At 32.2% G+C, this 7,017-nt stretch overlaps 1 pseudogene; it reads left to right on the forward strand.

Moving 5' to 3' along the window:
* The first annotated feature begins 6,407 nt into the window (after nucleotides 1-6,407).
* Nucleotides 6,408-6,547, forward strand: LOC145244161 (U2 spliceosomal RNA; annotated as a pseudogene).
* The last annotated feature ends 470 nt before the right edge of the window (nucleotides 6,548-7,017 follow it).

The following is a 7,017-nucleotide window of genomic DNA, read 5'->3' on the forward strand; positions in this document are numbered from 1 at the left end:
AATTACTTTATTAAAACATTCATTTCATGGTTTATCTTTCGTTAAAATTGTGCCTGTATTATAATATTATGTAGGTTAGGTATATCTAAGGTATAAATTATTAAGAAGGGGCGCACATTCAAACTTTGCCATGGGCGCCATTTTACATAGGTACGCCACTGATATATATATATATATATATATATATATATATATATATATATATATATATATATATATATATACATTTTTTTAATTTTTTTGCTTTTTACAAGATCCCTTCAATAAGTTTCCAGCTTTAGTGATAGTGCACACAAGGAACCTAGTCCCTTTTAAAGTAATCTCCTCCAGCTGCAATTCACTTGTAGCATTCCAACAACTTCTGTAAGATGTCATGGAAGTCCTCTTGTGTGCGCGTGTCAATTTACTTATCTCATGTTGAATCTGTTTGCAGTCGATGAATTCATCTTCCAGCATGACCTTGCCCCACACAACTAAGAAACATCCTCAAAACAATTCTTCATATAAAAGATGGCACTTGTACTTAATTGGCCTTCAAATAGTCTAGGCACAAATCCAATTGAAAAATTGTGGTGAATCTTGAAGAAGAGATTAAGAAAATATAATCCATAAAATCTTGAAGAATTGAAGCGTGTCAATTGTATTGGTACTGAAACCAACACTGTACAGGGATCAGATAAAGAGGTTGGAAGCAATACAATAGCGCCGCTTAAGAAAAATTATGAAAATTAAATAGAACGATCTAATACCAAGTGTTGAATTACTCAACAGAGCCAACATGGACAGCATCATAGACATCTCTTAAATTGTCTCATATCGACAACCACCTCTAACATTTTCCTTGAGCTTCAGGAATAATCAAAAGTGATAGGGAGCAAGGCCTTGACTATTTGAAGGGTGGGGAACTGTCTTGATACTCATTTTGATCAAATAGCCTGTGACAACGATAGAGCACCCTTGGGGCCAACTTTGCGCAAATCTGCAGCTTCAGTTCCTCACGAATAATTGTGTATACAGTTCCCACATTGACATCAAACTGTGCGCTGATTTTCTCTATAGACACACGACGATCCTTATCCATGAAATTCTTTATTTGGCCAATCAACTCTGGTGTTTTGATTTCCTTACTTCTCTCACACCTCTCATCATCCCTCACAAACTCCCTGCCTTCCTTGAATCTTTTATGCCACTCAAAAACTTATGCTCGATTCCCCAGTTGATCCCAAAGCAGTCTAAAGCATTCCATGCGTTTCTGTGGTCCTTTTCCAAGTTTAAAACAAAATTTTATTGCGTATCGTTCTTCTGTACTGTCCTCACGTCCAGATTTCATTTTTGAAATTCATCAGCTATGACAATCAAGCTTTAGTAGGGTGTATTCCAATTCCTGCTATAGATGTTCATTTGAACCTGAAATCATAAAAATTAGTCAGTCATCTCATAAGATGTATAGCAACAACATACTGAAGTTTCAAGAGTCTATGACAATTTTAAATGCCTGGACAAAAAATCTAGAAACTTATTGAAGACACTTTCATTTCAACTGGAGCCGTTTGCTTTTGTTTGTATAAGTAAGTGGTTGTTGGGTGGTGGATAAAGGCAGTTTACAAATAATTTTGTTTTACAGTGTATTAAAATATTTGCAAACAACCTTTATTCACCATATAAAATATTTGTAAACAGCCTTTACTCGCTGTATAAAAAATATTTGTAAACAGCCTTTACTCACTGTATAAAATATTTGTAAACAACCTTTTTTCACCATATAAAATATTTGTAAACAACCTTTTTTCACCATATAAAATATTTGTAAACAGCTTTTACTCACTGTATAAAAAATATTTGTAAATAATCTTTATTCACCATATAAGATATTTGTAAACAACATTTACTGACTGTATAAAATATTTGTAAATAACTTTTATCCACTGTATAAAAATATTTGCAAACAGCACTATATGTTGTTGTCAAATGAAAACAGTCATTGAATTAGAAAACAATAAGAAGAAATACGCAATCAATGAGATGTCCTTTTATAAAGGAATGTGTAAATTAAGTAATCATATGACATTGATTACATATCTATATATATGATCAATATATTAGAAAGCTATTGATCTTCTATTGTGAATATGGATTTAATGGTTTAAATCTCACTGTCAGTGCTATAAATGACACAAGTTTACGGATATAGTGAAGGTTGTATCAAAGTATTTATTGTAGAGAATGGAAGAGTGGCAGCAGAAAAATGGCAATGAAGGAGTCTCCAATGCAAAACAAAATACCATTTTGCATTAGAAGCGGAAGCAAAAGTTAGGACAGTTGATGCAAAAGTACTGGTTGCAGCCATGATAAAAAGAGGGTGGATTGCGTTTCTGTTTCTGAAGTGAAATACTATACTAACAGTCAATAATTGAAAGATTACATGGAAACAAGCGCACATACAAATGCACCTTTATTGATATAAAAGAGGAAGGAGGAGGAGGAGGAGGATGAGAAGAAGAAGAAGAAGAAGAAGAAGAAGAAGAAGAAGAAGAAGAAGAAGAAGAAGAAGAAGAGAAAAAGAACACGAAGACGAGAAAAAGAAAACGAAGAAGAGAAAATAAGAAGACCAAGCAATAAAAGAAGAAGAAGAAGAAGAAGAAGAAGAAGATTTCTAGAATAGTTACAGGAGAATTTTTTCTAAAATAGAAAAATAGAATTTCAAGAATAAAAAAAGAAGAAAATTTCAAGAAGAAAAAAAAGAAGAAAATTTCAAGAATAAAAATAAAAGAAAATTTTAAGAAGAAAAATAGAAGAAAATTTTAAGAATATAAAAAAAGAAAGTTTCAAGAATAAAAAAAGAAACTATCAAGAACACAAAAAGAAAAATAAATAAATAAACTGACAAATTAACAGGCGACCAAAAAAGACAACAGAAATTGTTTGGAAATAAAAAAAAAAAAAAAAAGAAAACGACAGAATTTCTTCATAGCGCACTAACTGCTCATTTTCTTTTCTTTTCTTCTTTCTTTTATTCTTTTTTTTTTTTTTCTTCATCTGAGAATTGATGGCAAAGGTCAACGCCATGAAACAATGCCGAACAATCCATCAATTTTTATTTCTTTTTAGCTTGTCTTTGTGGAAAAGCAAAGAACAAGAAAAAAAAATCAGTTTTAGTCTGCTTTCAACTTACAAGCTTTTACAAGTAGAATGGACTATAAACATTCTCATTCCCATACCCCACCCCCACCCCAAAAACTAAAGAACGGACAGTTTTAAGGTACGTCTATTCTATCTTCACAGTTGTACAATAATACGATTGTACCTAAATTCGTATTACGTTATCACCTTTCACTCCCCATTTCAATAAATCAGATCGTCCAATCGCCAAAGATGAAATGCAAATTCTGTCATCGGCATCAACTTAAAGGTGACATTCGTTTTATTTATTTAACTCAATTAGGCCTCACTCTAATGGAACACCAAATCAAATAATTTCTTTATAAAATCTATAACGATAATATGCAATAATAAAGCTCACTGTTTAATTACTCTGAAGAAAGGATCAAATTCACGCCTGTGGACCTGTCTTCCGTTTGTCTGCTTTCCAACTGACTACAATATGGTTGTCTTCAAGTCCAACGTAAACAAGTTCTTAATGAGCCTTTCCACTTAAGTTAACAAATTTACCGAATTTCCATTACTAACGATTACTATATTGTCCAATTGACTACTGTACACTGTTTAACTCTTATCCTCGAGTGGCTTTGGACCTTGATAAGTGGTGATGCTTATGTAAAAAAAAAATTAATATAATCATCAATTTCTCACCGAGAGTTGTTGGAGCCTCTTTAAAAATTGTTGTGACATTTGCTAAAATTTTATTTATTCAATGATGCATGAACTTATATGATTGAGTCTTGCAAACGTATGCCGCTAACTTGTTCCCAAAAGTGCAATGTAATTCTTTGTGTGAACTGTTTTTTTTTGTTTTTTCTTTTTTTTTGCTTTTTTTTTTTAGTAGCCGTTCTCCAATAGAACCTTACAACTGGATATCAAATGGCCCCCGCTCTCCACTTTTGTGTGGCAGAACCTGCACTTGTCATTGCTGAGACCACTCATTCTCTTAAAAGCATTAGTCATCAACCTTGATTTATAATGTTGTGACCCTTCGGCTGTGATTATAGCGTAGTATCTGTGTTAATTGTGGCAGGCAGGGCTAAGGGTCAAAACATTATTATTATTATTATTATTATTATTATTATTATTATTATTATTATTATTAATTGATTTGAACGAGGGCGGGCGCTGGATCGATTATTATGATTCGAAAAATAAAAAATTAGATTGGGAAAAAGTGATTGACAACTGAAATAATAAACAACTACGAAAAGAATGTGATTTTAGAAAAACAGGAAAACATAATTTTTGGTTTGGATAAACAAATAACCAGATTTATGTTACGTCAGCAGTTGGGGTCTTAGCCACGTGATGATATGTAGATTTGAGCAGATTCTAACCAGTCGTTAGCTGAACATCAGAGAGAATGGACGACTCAAGAGGAAGTTGGTCTCTCCATGACGCAGGGAGCGACGTTTTCTCAAGCAGCCAAGATGTAAAGACATTGTAATCTCTGAAGATGCCAGTTGAAATCATGAAAATAAATGTTCGTATACAATCCAGGTTTGTGTCATGTTATTTACATCGGTTAAAAAGAACTGTTTATCTACAACTGTTTCGATACGTCCACGTCAATCGTTTCCTGTTAGAACTGTTGCATAAATATTAAAATATACACACTAGACAATCAACTAAACAATGCAACATATATACATACACGCATTTACACGTACATGAATAAACAGATGAAATATAAACCCCACTATTCAACATGTACGTTGTTTTGGAATATATTCATATACACACACAACGTAACAGATCTTGTGCAACCATTATCATCCTCTAATATTTCCAACTTGAGCCTAACAGACGAGTGTGACTGACCTACGATCATGTTATTTCTAAGTTAAACAAAAGTTAAACGAACTTTTATAAGATAAATAGTGTTAAAAAACTCCTCCTCCTTCCAAACACATCATCTCCTCATAATCTACACACCTTACTTCACCTTTCCCTCCCCTTCTTTGTATAAAACTGAACTTCAAAAACGTAACTATACAAAATTTCATTGCATATATATATATATATATATATATATATATATATATATATATATATATATATATGAATAAAAAAGAATACGAAAAGTATAAAAGCTTATAACTTTTCTTTATTCGTTTTCAATTGGTGACGTGCAGGAATACAAAATAATATTATGAAAAAAAAAATTAAAAAACTTTTTTATAAGTACATAATTTTCGACCGATCCTTCAGTCTTCATCGGTATATATATATATATATATATATATATATATATATATATATATATATATATATATATATATATATATATATATATATAAGGACTGCAGAAATTCTCTTTTGGACCAAAGTATCGTAGGTTTGCAACAACAGATGCCACATACAAATTCAATACATCTAGTCTAATAGCCACTCTCTTACGTAGTTTTCGACCACCATTTTAGACACATTCAGCCGTGATAATAAAATGCTACATTGCATCCGATGAGCAATAATATCACAATCGCAGCATCTTCCTCCTTTTTTTCTCAACATGTTTACTCCTAACACTACTACAAGTTGTCACCGGGACCAATTCTACATTTTCCACAAACACAGTGATTATACCGACCGTAACTGGCTCATAGAGACATAGACATAATATAACCTTTCCGATTTCCTATTCGTAAATAATAAAGGCTTCCTCGTCAAATGCTGTATATTCTTATTGTTTGAGCTCTGAAACTGCTCATATTCCAGAATTCGATTCTTCTCTTTACAAACGGTTACTAAACTTAAAATATGACGTCAATTACAGGTATATTGTTTCGCACGTCGTCAATTACATTTAATGCTTAGATAATTACAGTCGTTTGTATGTGTGTTTGTGTTTGCGTGCTACAATCTACAATGTTTTCTACAAAATTGTCATTACGCATTTAGTTACGTCTTCAAAGATTCAATAAAAATATGCTTCCGACTATATTTGTTTGGATTACGTTACATGTGCCGTAAACACAAGGAATTAGCTAACATTTTTCATTACTTCGACTACTATTTTCTTTATTATTATTATTATTATTATTATTATTATTATTATTATTTTATTTATACTATAGCCTTTTTTCGTGAGTTTTCGCTATCATTATATTATTACGCCTATCGCTCCGTCCGTTATCATCACTAAAAAAGGAAAGTGGAATGTTCCAAATAGACATTGTTTGTCACCCATTAAAATATTTAAAAAAATTGGTGTCGCTGTTGAGGCAAAGCTAATAAAAAATGATTTGTCTTTCTTGGCATTTTGGCTAAGATCAAAGTGTAGTATCTGTTCTTCAGGTGCTACATTTCAATTTCTTCTCTCTAGGTGGAAGAGAAATCCTTTACAACTAAGACAATTTTTTCTTCACGTTAAAAAACGACCCTGGTGTCTACATCTGTCCCGTGGGGAAGCATTGTAAATAGGTACTATGCTTAACGTAACAAAGTTTTATTATTAAAAAAGTAACTGGAAAAAGTTATTTACTTAAAAGTTATTTATTTAATTACAAAATGCCCTGGGAATGTTACTTCTGATTAATTACAAAATGCCCTGGGAATGTTACTTCTGATTAATTATAAAATGCCCTGGAAAATGTCCGTTCTGATTATTTCTTTTTTGTTTACTTGCCTCCCCACAAGGGCAGAATTGGACATGAGGTCGGTTAAAAATTTAGAGGGAAACCAGCTCCCCAAAAGGGGCACTCTGGTCAATAACAAAAATAAAAATTGTATCAGTAACGAAGGATTTCTCCTCCATTAACCAATACCAAAAAGGGGGGAATTTAAGTCACTGGAATGCTGAAACTAATACTACACCCAGAAATTCATGTTGAAGCAATGGTTGCCTAATCTCTA

Source organism: Euprymna scolopes, chromosome 22, assembly GCF_053919585.1.
Source record: "Euprymna scolopes isolate OS-2025 chromosome 22, ASM5391958v1, whole genome shotgun sequence".
NCBI classification, from domain to species: Eukaryota; Metazoa; Mollusca; class Cephalopoda; order Sepiida; family Sepiolidae; genus Euprymna; species Euprymna scolopes.